Source organism: Schistocerca nitens, chromosome 2 (genome assembly GCF_023898315.1).
Source record: "Schistocerca nitens isolate TAMUIC-IGC-003100 chromosome 2, iqSchNite1.1, whole genome shotgun sequence".
In the NCBI taxonomy this organism is placed as follows: domain Eukaryota; kingdom Metazoa; phylum Arthropoda; class Insecta; order Orthoptera; family Acrididae; genus Schistocerca; species Schistocerca nitens.
The window spans coordinates 1102281937-1102297574 of record NC_064615.1 but is presented as its reverse complement, the minus strand read 5'-3'; positions in this window follow the sequence as shown (position 1 = coordinate 1102297574).

Sequence of the window (15638 nt, the reverse complement as noted above, 5' to 3'; positions counted from 1 at the left end):
ACACACACACACACACACAAAACTATAAACTGTCTGTCCGGTCACTGACATGTCTGTTCACTGTATTCAAATTTGTGTCTAGTGTCGTGTAATGTCCATTTGCAATAGCAACATGTAATGAAGGGACCTCCAGTACACCTGCGTACCTTCTATTTGTTTTACACATGTAGTACATGTTATGCCTCTTGTGATTCATTTTGGAAGTTTCGATTCTTGAATTCCTTTGTTGTAACATAGTTCACACCCATTTATTTGTTTTCATTTCTGTGAGAGGTCTAAGAAGCACCTCACCTACTTTCACTGTTTATCACTTTTACCTGTGACATTAATACATTCTTGCTGTCTGACATATTTTATAACCAATATATAGTATGGCAACTGTCAAGACGGCAGAAGGAAAACAGTCATATCAATGACTGGATGGACACTTCACTTCATAAATTTGTGAGGGGGGGAGGGAGGTAGGTTTGAATATGAATCTTCCACTTTGCAGCCCAACACAGTTACCACACAACCACAATGCCATGGTTCTTGAAAGTTTCTCTATGTTTTACATCTTGAGTCTGGACTGTTCACTCTTTCTATTTTTCTTTTTTTTTTTTTCACAGTTCAGTACACCAACTTGTTTTCATGCTTTGTGCTCTGCCAAATCTTATGGTTTTGCCTTTCCTTTTTGATTCTTTGTGGTTGGCTAGATTTCCCTGTCAGGAGGTTGGACAGGTTACAGAATGAATTGAATTGTAAAAAATACATTTGACACGTGATGCAACAGTGTTCAACTTATGTAATTACTAAAGTGCTATGATGAAAATGGTGAAATGTTCCATGACAACAAAACAGTTAATAGATGTTACAGTAACATGCAGATGACACACACGCACACAAGGAATATCTTCATATGGCTACCCTTGTTTTAGTGTACCATCGGCATACTGTTTGCTCCTGTACTGCACAAGAATATTTGTGTGGTTAGTGCCACTTTATTTGCTGTATGGACAACTTCCATAATATATAAAAATATATTAACCCTTAGTTGCTAACGTGTCTCATAGCAAGGTATAAAATTTCTCGGTGTTTAATTGGCACACATACATTATTGATTTGATCTGAGCTATGCTTCATTTGCGATTTGAACTTGTTGCTGTGTGGACATTGCTGGTTCATCTCTGTGATAATATTGTTTTGCTTGTGCTCACATCAACCACATTCTCACAGGCAGATATTACTGTAAAGGGAATAATTTTCCCCTTCTCCTGATAGACTGATATTACTTTAAAAGAGTAGGTTTTTATGTTATACTCCTTACTTTTCAAATATGTCATTATTTATAGGAGAATACTAGTGGAGGGATACCTCATGTCACAGAGAGACAAAAGAATAGTGCAAGTGGCTTTAGATCAGTGATGACTATTCCCCTGATTCTTATGTACTTTAAGAACATCACGTATCAGATTTAGACCATTACAGTGATCCTGAAATAGTAGTGAATGATATTCTCAACATACCCGAGAATGACTGTCCAGAATAGGGGAAATGACGACACCAAAATCAACACAGCTTAACTGTTTCACTTGGGAGGCCCAGAGTGCCCAATTGTGATACTGAGACACCACACAAAAATACTGGGTGGTTGTAATTAAACTTTTGATACTTGAAACAAAGTAGAAGGAAAACTATTAACCGTATGGATGCCCAACTTTATAGGAATGATGTTTAGACTGTGCACTGCAGGATTTGCATTGTTAGTAGTGTTAGTGTCATGACTTGCCATTAGGCACCAATATTGGAATGGTGACCTAAGGTTAAAACAAAAGCATCAGTGTGCATAACAGTCGCAGACAGTCAACATGGGTGTGCCCAAGATGAGCAGTGCCTTACTCGTAAAGATGTTTTACAAGAACGACAGCAACAGTGTTGCTGCTCTTCACGAGTGTTACATATTGCTTGTGAGGTCACTCAGTTACATTTGCGGAAAACGTAATCACTGGCCAATCATTCCAAACTGTGTGGCCACTGAGATCACCAGATTTGAACAGCTGTGGTTTCTGGCTGTGGCATTACCTGAAGGACAGAGTTTATCAACTGGACGCTAACACACATTGTAGGTTGAAGAAGAGCATAATGAGGGAGGTAGCCAATATCCCACCAGAGATGTTTCAGGTAGCAGTAGAGAAATTGCTAGTGCAGGGGGGCTGCCATGAATGCAGATGGTCATCACATTAGCAACGTTAGTAACCTGGAATGTAAACCTGGTATGCAGTTAACAAATGTTATGCTGTCATGTGGAAATTAAAATGTGTTTCTTTGAATGGTTTAGCCACTATTTCTCTTCAGCATGTCCTTACAAATATTTCCACCAAGTTTCATTGTCCTACGATCAGTCATTTTTCATGGGGGCCTTTTCCAGTAGTGAAAGTTTAATTATAACCACTCTGTCTACCAAACCTACTAACCATCAGCAACACCTCCACTTTGACAGCTGCCACCCATTGCATACCAAGAAGTCCCTGCTATACAGCCTAGCCACCTGTGGTTGTTGCATCTGCAGTGATGGCAGTCCCTCTCGAAAAACCCTTCACTGACCATAATTATCCTCCCAACCTTGTATGAAAACAAATATCCCGTGCCTTATCTTTCCAGTCTCCCACCACCTCCCACAGTCCAGCCACAGAGAAGCATTCCCTTTGTAACAGTACCACCCAGGGCTCATACCCCTGTAATAGACCTAGATGCATGACCTGTCCCATACGTCCTACCACCACCATCACCTATCCCATCAAAGGCAGGGCTAACTGTGAAACCAGTCATATGGTCTACAAGCTAAGCTGCAACCACTGTGCTGCCTTCTATATGGGCATGACTACCAACAAGCTATATGTCCACATGAAAGGCCACTGACAAACTGTGGCCCTCCCTGTTGCTGAACACATTGCCAAACATGATAGCCTTCATTTTAATGACTGCTTTACAGCCTGTGCCATAGGGATCCTTCCTACTAACACTAGCTTTTCTGAATTGCACAGGTAGGAACTTTCCCTGTAATGCATCCTACATGCCTGTAATCCTCCTGGCCTCAACTTTTGTTAGTCCCTGTCCTCACCCATCCAGCCCCTTCCCTGTTCTCATTCCAGTACTGAACAGCCATCATTCCACCATCACACCCAGTCTTTTTATTTCTCTTTTTCCGCTACTTCGACCCCCCCCCCCCCCCCCCCCGCCCAGAAGCACTTCACTGTCTGCCACCCCCACCATACTTTCCCCTCCCTATCCCTGTACCTGCTCCAGCCCGTGTGTGTGTGTGTGTGGGGGGGGGGGGGGGCGGCATGCTATATTTTATATCTGATGAAAAGTTGGTCCAATTGCTAATAATATAACAGCTTTCTTTCAATGCGCCTGTCTGCTACTTACCACAAGGAAGAGGCACTGAGTGGCAATCTATCCACTTCAATTGTTGTTGCAGCTTTTTTAAAAGGTATCTGCGGCTGGTTGCAATCTCAATCAACAATATTTAATGGAACAGCAGCCACAGAGTGTAACACAAGATCCTGCATGGATGAAATAATACTATGAGATTGTGTAAAAGGTTCACTGTGGTGGAAGTTAAGCTGTGATTCAGACCCACAGGTCTTATTGGCCAGCCCATGTGATTATTTTACTTGACATGAAGCCATTCACCAGAGTAATGTAATGTTGACGAAATTTAATCTGTGAAGAGAATGTCTGGACCAATTGCATCTGAAAAGTTGTGTGTGGTTGCCATAACTAATCACTCTACCTGTGAGTGTACTAGCTACCACTTTGCTTCCAGATAAATGTTGAGAACATTGTGTGTGAAAAAGTTATCATTAGAGAACTATTTGAAGTGAGGTGAATACATTGCAGTACTCATTATCTGTGCAAGTGGGGATTAAAAGATTGGCATGTCAATATTACACAACAAATCCTGAATCTCTATGCTTAAAACTTTCAGTTATGCATGGTAATATAGCATCCATACCAACCTGAGTGTGTCAAGTTCTGCCAGCAGTTGCTGATTAAAGATCCTCAGTTTTTCCCATTTCTTTAGACAGAACTTTATTCTGCCTCTCTGGGTAAGTGAACTAACAGAACATGAACTGTTATGCATAAAAAATACTCATCAGAGTACTGAATATCCAGTGTATAATGTTGAGACTGTCTCTGGTGTGCAATATCTGGGCTACTTTTATTTTGGTCTCCCTGTGTATACCTGTAGAGAGAGCTTACCTAATCAGAAAACAAAGGATGATGTACAGAAAATTAGGCTGCAATATGAAGTGGTATCACGTAATTCCAAAATGACAGCCCTAAATGATGATCCATCAAGAATACTTCTCCAAGTTGCAAATATACTGCTGCTGTTTGGTCTTAGTTTGTCAACATGGTCAATGTTTCAAGCTGCACATTATTCATTCACATTTTTTAAATATTCTCTCATAATTGGTTATTTCACTATCAAAGCATACAAGAGCTGTGACCAAGCAAGACACAGATGGGGAAAAAAAGGTGGTGGTGGTGGTGGTGGTGGTGGTGGTGGGGGGGGGGGGGAATTGCTGTTTAATGTTGTCACAAAATCCTAAACATTTTCCATGCTAATTTTAATTAGGTGGTCTTATAAATAGATAGTAAAGCCCATGCTTCTTTCTGTTCCTTCCCTTAACTTCTAAATGTAGTAAAAGAGGCTTGTCCTAATATACAGAGTATTTCATGCGAAGCCTCAGGAAGAATGCAACTTGCTTGGAAGATTTACCAGCTGTTGCTCACCCTGCAGCTGCCACAAGAGGCTCCCCCTGACTGTTCCATGTAGGGCATGTGCGCTGAGACTAGGGGATTCCCCTGCCCATATGTCGCGGGCCTGTCCTTTGGCAGTAGCACTGTGTTATCGAGTGTACAGGTGTTTTGAGTTTTTTGGTCTAGTTTCCACCTACTGAAGTATATACATAGAAAGATCCAAGATTATTTCTTGTGATTAACTACGCAAAAACAATCTTGTGGAATGTCAGCTTGTATTCATATGAAAATTTCCCAGTGTGCGCGTTCCAGATGACTATGATACACAGATTAGTAAAGAAATTATGAGAGACTGGATCAATGTTAGACAGATAAAGGTCTAGAGAACCCAGTGTTTTAACTGAAAAAAAGTGAGGTGGTAGGAGAGGTCTCAAAGAACTCTTGAGAAAATCGCTGCATTGTTCAGCGCTTCAGACTAGTGTGTCAGTGGCATCTGCTCACAGAGATGTGCCCAGACTCAAACTGAAACCATATGTTGGCTGACTAACTCAGATATTGTTGCTTGACATCATTATTGCTGCTGGCTGTAACAGTCTGTGTATGCTGGGTAAGGTGATCCTGAAATACTATTTTTTTTCTGATGTAACGTGGCTGCATTTGTCATGGTACGTAAATTCACAAAACAAATGATGTTGGAGTTTGCTGCCGGCCGAAGTGGCCGTGCGGTTAAAGGCGCTGCAGTCTGGAACCGCAAGACCGCTACGGTCGCAGGTTCGAATCCTGCCTCGGGCATGGATGTTTGTGATGTCCTTAGGTTAGTTAGGTTTAACTAGTTCTAAGTTCTAGGGGACTAATGACCTCAGAAGTTGAGTCCCATAGTGCTCAGAGCCATTTTTGAGTTTGCTACATCAAAAGTCTCTGCACAAGGTGAAAACAGGAACATGGTGAGAGTTGGTGCAAGACGAATTATTGGACCACTCTTTTTCCCTGAATTTATACCTTTTGATAGGTATGTGAACCATATACTGCATCCTTTGTTTTAAGGAACTAACACCTAACGGCAAGATCCACATTATTTCATGAAGCAAAATGCACCACGATACACTGCCAATGCTACTATGACACTAATATGAAGTGTTTTTGATGATATGATAGCTGACTGGCCTATTTTCCATACCTAGATTTGCGTAATTTTTATCTTTAGGGGATGTTAAAAGATATATGCAAACAATCCCCAGTCATTCAAAGAGTTAAAAGACAGGGTTCAGCTAGTCATTTTCCAAATTTTGACGGCTAAATGTTTGATAATGTGTTCAGAATGTGCCAGGCTGCTCTTGCCACAGATGAATGTCATTCTGAGCAACTGCTGTAAATAAAGGCAAGTTTAATTTAGTCACGATAATGATGGAAGCTGAAGAAAATTAAAATTTGTGCCACTGCTGGGACTTTATCCCGGGTCTCCTTGCTTACTAGGCAAATGTGCTAGCCATTACACCACTGAAGCAGTATAGCTAAAATAGCTGCACGGACTACTCTAGTCGAATCCCCCCCTAAAGGAACATTGATTACACTGAACTTGGGAACCACGCACAGCCGTCTTGTGGCATATGCAGGGGCAACAGCCGATAAATGTTGTGTGCGCTTGCTCCCAAGTGTCTTATGTGAAACCCCTGTAAATTAAGTAAAATATGTATAATGGCTGGTTATGTATAAGAGGGCCTGATGGCCCTCATTTTGCCAGGTTAAATAAAGAACTGAAAGATAATGGAATTGCCTTTCGCGGGCAAGTGCTCTACCATCTCAGCTACCGAAGCACGACTCACGCCCGGTACTCACAGCTTTACTTCTGCCAGTATCTCGTCTCCTACCTTCCAAACTTTACAGAAGCTCTTCTGCGAACCTAGCAGAACTAGTGCTAGGTTTGCAGAGGAGCTTCTGTAAAGTTTGGAAGGTAGGAGACGAGATACTGGCAGAAGTAAAGCTATGAGTACCGGGCGTGAGTCGTGCTTCGGTAGCTGAGATGGTAGAGCACTTGCCCGTGAAAGGCAATGTTTTGTCTATGTTCGGTACAATATTCCCCGAGACTGATAACCTCAAACAATTAGTCAAATTTTTATCGCCAAGTAATGAATGGCTCTTAGTTTTAGCAAGCTATAAAAGAGAGAAAAGGCGCTCAAAGATATACATGGAACCAAACATTGAGAGAACTTCGGCCGCGTGCTTGTGCAAAAGATATTTCTCTCGTGGAAGACAGCTGTAAAAGTCATCTAAAGTTTTACATATGAGAAAGCGGTCCTTCAGGCGGATATCGCACTGCAGGTCAATCAGCTCTAGTTGAAGCACTTGTGAGACGTCCCTATGCCGAAGCGAAAACGGGCGAACATCGCAAATGATTTCAACATAATCTGAAACATCCACATCTTCTTTAACGCTGTCTAGTGCAGGAAAGTGTCCACAATTCTTCTCGCGCAATTGTTTTCCCACAAAATAAGGTTTTCTAAATGCTTGAATCGTCTGCACTAAATCAACAACATAGTGATTTTCGCGTTGGAGTGAAATGTTCACAGTATTTAAATGACCAGTAAGGTCACTCAAAAATGCCAAATTCGCCACCCACTTAGGATCACAAAGTAATTCTTCTGGACATCCTTTCATTTCCAAAAATGTATTTATTTCACCCCTCAAGGAGAAAAACTGATGAAGCACCTTTCCTCTGCTCCGCCATCTTACTTCGGCGTGGTAGAGGACGTCCGGGTATTCCGCTTCGGTATCAGCCAGAAATTCTTTAAATAGGCGATGTGTGAGTCCATGTGAGCGAAGATAATTAACCTTTCGAAGAACTGTGTCCATAACACTTTATGCTGACAGTCTTCGCACAAAGTGCCTCCTGGTGTATCAGACAATGGACTGTCGCGAATAAGGAACAGCCAACTTCAGCCATTTTTGACCTCACGTAACAGAAATACAGTGCGTATCCCTCGTAGTGCAGGGGCTCCATTCCTTGTTACACTTGTCAGGCATTCCCATTTTAAACCCATCGGTCTAACACGTTTTCCACATCTAGAAAAATATCCAAACCCGTGGTTGTGTCTTAATGGTATAAGATCGAGAAATTCTTTGGTGACACGCAGTCGACAACTTGAATGAGTATGAAGAGCTGAGATACGTCCGCGGACTCGTCAAGAGCGATAGAAAGTGAAATGAAGTTTGCCACTCTCTCCTTTAATTGCTGCTCCATATCCGAGACCATATTTTCGACACTGTGAGCAACAGTTTTCAAATTTTTCCGTGAGGTCTGGTGGGCAAATATAAGCCGCCGAGTCGACCAGGCAATCCTTGATGAGGTTCCCAGCAGCAAAGGGTATTCCTGCTTTCCCAATTCTCAGCGATCATCTGTAACTTGCGCACAAACTTTGCCCACTTGTTTCCTGCTCGTACCACGGCATAAAAGAACATACAATTAATTTTGTACAATCCTGTTTTTAAAACACTTGTCACTTTAACAATTAATTGTTTCATTCATTGAAACTCTAAAAACTAACAAAAAAGATTGTTTTAGATGCGTTTTCTCCCAGTTCCGCTGAAAAGGACAGCGAAGTGTGGTCGCAAAATAAATTTTTATCTATTGCAATATTTGCGTTTTAATTAATTGAAAACATAGATCAAACTGCAAAATTTGCTTTCCCATCCATAAAAACACAAAAACAAAGGATGACTCTCAATGACACTTTGGTGCCTGAGAGAGCGTTTGTGTCAGCTTTTCAGAAAGTGGCAAAAAATAACGCACCTGAAACTTTTTCTTGTCTGTGATACGTGATTTAATGCAACCCAACTATAAAAAGTAACCGAAAAGAAATGTTCCTTGTTGCTGACAATCTGATATTCGATAACTGACACATTGCTAAGTGACACATCAGACTATAAAATATAATTTTATTTATAATTTTTATAAATAATAAGGAGTCATACGATAGGAAACGCTTACTTCACTGTAATGCTGCTTGAAATATTCTTTCTGTTCTTCAAGCTTTGACTGGCGTTCCTCTTGCGACAAATTTTTGAACTGATCTTCGTGACAGATATTAAAGTGCCGTTCAGTCGAGTACTTTTTTAAATACGCGAGGTTCCGATGACTTACTAAACATTTGGCATGATTTTAGACAGCAGTACACAAGAAATTAATTTCCCTCTCGAGTTTAAATAGTATGGACGTGCCGCTCCTTTTTCTTTTTGTCTGCTGCTGTTGACCATTCATCTCGATCCACTGTAGCCTTGCGTCTGTTGACTTAACGGCTTTGTGTCGCTTTTGACCACTGCTGGTGCAGCGGTCTGTCGTCCGTACGAAAAAAACAAAGTGTGTGAAATCTTATGGGACTTAACTGCTAAGGTCATCAGTCCCTAAGCTTACACACTACTTAACCTAAATTATGCTAAGGACAAACACACACACCCATGCCCGAGGGAGGACTCTAACCTTCGCCGGGACCAGCCGCACAGTCCATGACTGCAGCACCCAAGACCGCTCGGCTAATGCTGCGCGGCCTGTCCTCCATACGAAGTGCGCGTACAGCGGCATGGCGAGGCTCGGCGGGCTGTCCGCACGGCCAGCTAAGCGACACGGCTCGGCCACTGCGACCACAAATGAATTCGCCCGGGGCGCTGGCTGCGGGCGCTAGCACCCAAGGGGCACAGTTTGGATGAGCCTGGCCTAGACAAAGCTCAGGTAAAATATTTTTGGAACCTTTTACGTATTTTAATTTAATATTTTATTCCTTTAGGAATAACCTACTGTGTAATAACCAACTATTCATCAGAAAGGATAAAGCTTGCTGATATGTATGAATTTGCATTTCTGATCCCCATACTAGTGTTTGAAATTTTTGAATATTCCATACAATCACCAATAGTTCCTTTCCGGTAGTTATGTAATTTAGTTCATGCTTATATCTAAAAACAAAGATTCTGTAACTTACCAAACGAAAGCGTTGGTACGTTGATAGAAACAATAACAAACACAAACACACAAATTTCAAGCTTTCGCAACCCACGGTTGCTTCATCAGGAAAGAGGGAAGGAGAGGGAAAGACGAAAGTATGTGGGTTTTGAGGGAGAGGGTAAGGAGTCATTCCAATCCCGGGAGCGGAAAGACTTACCTTTGGGTGCGCGCGCGTACACACACACACACACACACACACACACACACACACACACACACACATCTCCGCACATAACAGACATATGTAAAGGCAAAGATTTTAGGTAGAGATGTCACTTGAGGCGGAAGTACAGAGGCAAAGATGTTTTTGAATGACAGGTGAGGTATGAGCGGTGGCAACTTGAAATTAGCAGAGGTCGAGGCCTGTTGGGTAATGGGAAGAGAGCATATATTGAAGGGCAAGTTCCCATCTCCAGAGTTCTGATAGGTTTGTATCAGTGGGAAGTATCCAGATAACCCGGACGGTGTAACACTGTGCCAAGATGTGCTGGCCATGCACCAAGGCATGTTTAGCCACAGGGTGATCCTCATTACCAACAGACACTGTCTGCCTGTGTCCATTCATGCGAATGGACAGTTTGTTGCTGGTCATTCTCACATAGAAAGCTTCACAATGTAGGCAGGTCAGTTGGTAAATCACGTGGGTGCTTTCACACGTGGCTCTGCCTTTTATCATGTACACCTTCCGGGTTACAGGACTGGAGTAGGTGGTGGTGGGAGGCTGCATGGGACAAGTTTTACACCAGGGGCGGTTACAAGAGTAGGAGCCAGAGGGTAGGGAAGGTGGTTTGGGGATTTCATAGGGATGAACCAAGAGGTTACGAAGGTTAGGTGGACGGCGGAAAGACACTCTTGGTGGAGTGGGGAGGATTTCGTGAAGGATGGATCTCATTTCAGGGCAGGATTTGAGGAAGTCGTATCCCTGCTGGAGAGCCACATTCAGAGTCTGATCCAGTCCCAGAAAGTATCCTGTCACAAGTGGGGCACTTTTGTGGTTCTTCTGTGGGAGGTTCTGGGTTTGAGGGGATGAGGAAGTGGCTCTGGTTATTTGCTTCTGTACCAGGTCGGGAGGGTAGTTGCGGGATGCGAAAGCTGTTTTCAGGTGGTTGGTGTAATGGTTCAGGGATTCAGGACTGGAGCAGATTCATTTGCCACAAAGACCTAGGCTGTAGGGAAGGGACCGTTTGATATGGAATGGGTGACAGCTGTCATAATGGAGGTACTGTTGCTTGTTGGTGGGTTTAATGTGGACGGAAGTGTGAAGCTGGCCATTGGACAGATGGAGATCAACGTCGAGGAAAGTGGCATGGGATTTGGAGTAGGCCCAGGTGAATCTGATGGAACCAAAGGAGTTTAGGTTGGAGAGGAAATTCTGGAGTTTTTCTTCACTGAGTCCAGATCATGAAGATGCCATCAATAAATCTGTACCAAACTTTGGGTTGGCAGGCCTGGGTAACCAAGAAGGCTTCCTCTAAGCGACCCATAAATAGGTTGGCGTACGAGGGGGCCATCCTGGTACCCATGGCTGTTCCCTTTAATTGTTGGTATGTCTGGTCTTCAAAAGTGAAGAAGTTGTGGGTCAGGATGAAGCTGGCTAAGGTAATGAGGAAAGAGGTTTTAGGTAGGGTGGCAGGTGATCGGCGTGAAAGGAAGTGCTCCATCGCAGCGAGGTCCTGGACGTGTGGGATATTTGTGTATAAGGAAGTGGCATCAATGGTTACAAGGATGGTTTCAGGGGGTAACAGATTGGGTAAGGATTCCAGGCGTTCGAGAAAGTGGTTGCTGTCTTTGATGAAGAATGGGAGACTGCATGTAATGGGTTGAAGGTGTTGATCTACGTAGGCAGAGATACGTTCTCTATCCTCCCACTCCACCAAGAGTGTCTTTCCGCCGTCCACCTAACCTTCGTAACCTCTTGGTTCATCCCTATGAAATCCCCAAACCACCTTCCCTACCCTCTGGCTCCTACTCTTGTAACCGCCCCTGGTGTAAAACCTGTCCCATGCACCCTCCCACCACCACCTACTCCAGTCCTGTAACCCGGAAGGTGTACATGATAAAAGGCAGAGCCACGTGTGAAAGCACCCACGTGATTTACCAACTGACCTGCCTACATTGTGAAGCTTTCTATGTGGGAATGACCAGCAACAAACTGTCCATTCGCATGAATGGACACAGGCAGACAGTGTTTGTTGGTAATGAGGATCACCCTGTGGCTAAACATGCCTTGGTGCACAGCCAGCACATCTTGGCACAGTGTTACACCGTCCGGGTTATCTGGATACTTCCCACTGACACAAACCTATCAGAACTCCGGAGATTGGAACTTGCCCTTCAATATATCCTCTCTTCCCGTTACCCACCAGGCCTCAACCTACGCTAATTTCAAGTTGCCGCCGCTCATACCTCACCTGTCATTCAAAACCATCTTTGCCTTTACATATGTCTGCTTGTGTCTGTTACATGCGCGTGCGAGAGAGTGTATGCCTGTCCCTTTTTCCCCCAAGGTAAGTCTTTCCGCTCCCGGGATTGGAATGACTCCTTATCCTCTCCCTTAAAACCCACATCCTTTCGTCTTTCCCTTTCCTTCCCTCTTTCCTGATGAAGCAACCGTGGGTTGCGAAAGCTTGAAATTTGTGTGTGTTTGTTATTGTTTCTATCAACGTACCAACACTCATTTGGTAAGTTACAGAATCTTTGTTTTTAGATATATTTTTCCCACATGGAATGTTTCCATCTATTAGTTCATGCTTATTTAGACTACGACTAGCAAAAGCTATGGTTCTGTGTTCTACATTATTTGGATCCCATTCTCCTTGGAACAATTCTGCAGCAACACCATGACCAGATGCATCTGTCGACAATTTAAATGGTTTGCCCATAACTGGATGATGTAATATGGGTAATTCAACAAGCACTCTTAACGTTTTCAAACGCGATTTGCAACTCGATCCCATGACCACAGTACTCCCTTTTTTAACAAACTTAAAATTCTTGGGTCATTTAGCTCTTGCCCTTGTACATAAGATCTATAGTATCCGGCCACACCTATAAATCCTTTTAATTGTCTTACATCCCTGGGAAGCAGACATTCTTTGAGAGCTTTGATGTGTTCCGGGTCTGATCTAATTCACTGCCCCTATAATATGACCTACGAACTTAAGTTCTTGGCGCGCAAAAAATGATTTAGACAGCTTCACCGTAATACTTTTCTCTTAAATTTTTTCAGAGTCTTGCACAAGGTTAGACAATTTTCCTCCCAAGTAGCTCATATTAGGACATTGTCTACGTATATTATTAAATCCTTCAATAAATCTCTTTCTAGTGCTTCATCTAATGCATGTATAAATACAGACACAGAGATATTAAGGCTTTTTAACGTCCATCCTTTTAGCAGGAGGTCTCTGGGACGACGGCCATTTACGGTCATGACAAAAAATGGAAACACCTACAGCTGACCGTATGATTTTATTTTATTGCTACTAGTTTCAACGCTTCATTGTGTCATTTTCTGGTTTTTTTTTTGATGCAGTACAGACTGATATGATCTCCATACATAACCCATTGGCCGTAGATGGTTGGAGTGCTGACCCATTATCTGCTTATCAAGTAATGCTGGCAACTGACGGGTTATGCACAGAGATCATAGCAACCTGTACCGCATCAAAAACAGCCTGAAGATGACTCAATGGGGCGTTGAAACTGGTAGCAACAAAATAAAATAAAATCAGAAGGATAGCTGTAGGTGTTTTTGTTTTTTGTCACGACAGAGATATTAAGTCCGAATGGCAATACATTCAAATTATATGATTTCCCATCAAACAAAAATGCTGTAAACTTTTTGGATTCTGGATGTAATTTTATTTTCCAATATCCCGCAGTCAAATCCATTGTGCTAGCCTTTTTCAAATTTGGATAACAATTCACCAGTATTAATCGTTCAGTCTCTCTCTTTCTCTATATGTCAATATAATGTACGAGTGTCTAAAACTAATCGTACCCCACCTATAGATTTCTTTACGACGACCAGAGGATTATTCATTATGCTGGAACTTTGTTCAATCAATCATTTTGTTGATTTCATCCTTAACTGCTTCCTTCAAACTCACTGGTATTTCATACGATTTACAAAAGAATGGAGTGTCATCCTTGATTTTGAACTTGTAGATATATGTCACCCGGACAGTCTGAAAACACTACTTCATACTCCATTAAAATTTTATATAAATCTTGCCTTTGTTGATCGGTTAATCTTAGGGATTCATTAATTTTGTCTTGTATATCAGTTCTGTGTGTTCCTTTATCTTTGGTGACAATTGTGCTGTAGCTGTTTATCGCAGACACTGACACTCAGGTTTTTGTTTTCCATTGTCAAAGATTAAGATGACTTTAAAATCTAGTAACCAATCTAAACCAAACAATATATCTTTATTAATATTCTCAACTATTAATAATGTTTGATGAAATACTATATTTCCAATACTGCATTTCATTTGAGTTTCATATTTCACAAGTTTACTTTTTGTTCTTGGTATACCAACTATGCACACTCCAGTCACTGGCAACAGCAGTAATTGCTGTTTATTCTGTATCGAGTTAAAGAATGTGTGAGATGAGTGACACCTCACTCCCTGAATCTATAAATATGTTAACCTCTGAATTTTCCACTGTCCCTGCTATTATAGGTCATGGGTTATTAGTGGCTAACCTTGGTTCTTCAAGCAGCAACCATTCCTTTGTGGATATTTTGTGTGTAAAATTAACATACTTATGTGGAACAAGGCCTCCTAATGTATTTCCATGACCTGGGCCCCGGCCCTGGTTCCAGATTGAACGACGTTTTCCTCATTACGACTAACTACGGGTTGGTTAACGTAACGAGGTACTACAGTCCCATTTTATGTTTTTAGGTTACTCTGTACAAATTCTTGAGAAGTTACTAGATTTGAATTTGAATGTGGATGTTTCTCTTGATAATTATCGTTAAAATTTTTCTTATTGTAGTGGTGTACTTTTGCTAAGTTTGTCTCATGCTTTTTAAAGTTATTCCCACTATTTATTTTATAACTTGAACTTTCACCTTGGTGTAAAGTTTCATTGCGGTCCTTATTTATCACATCAAGTGTGTCCACAAAAGACAGCTCATCTATCATTTTTCCAACCCCTACATAAGATGTCTTTCCTCGCATACGTGGGCAATCGTCTAATTAAAATATGTACCAACCCCTCCTCTTCCATTGGCTTATCTAAATACATTGCTCGTGTTAAACGCCAATCAAAATATTTCCTCGTAGTAGCCCAAGTATTCTTGTAATATTTTGGGTCCCATAGATCTGATATCAAATTTTCTTGGGCATTGGCAGACCAGTATTTCTCTTTAAATTTCTTTTGAAAGTCCTCCCAAGAGGAAAAATGCTCAATATTTACCATTCCCCAATCTGAGGCTTCCCCTCGAAGGTACCCCAAAGCAAGTTCGATTTTCTTATAATCTTCCCAATTTTTTGGTAATGCCTGTTTAAACCTGTTTAAGAAATGGGTCGGATGTACATCTCCGCCTGGCTTAAATTTAGGGATTGTCTATATGGCTGACCAAATCACCAAAGCCCCATCATGCTTCACTCTTAGGACGTAAACTCAGTCAGTAGTTGTAAACATATGAAACAAGACTCATCTGACCAAATGACTTTCTTCTATTGTTCCATAGTCCAGGTTTCATAGCACTGGCACCAACTATTCATATTACAGGCATTTTCATCACTAATGAGTACTTCTGGAATTGCAGTTCACCCTGCAATTCCCTGTTCATGGAGCTCAGTTGTAGTGATTGTAGAATTTCTCTCACACAAGGCACAGTAGGTAGGATTTTACCATCCCACACGTGTATCTACACTAT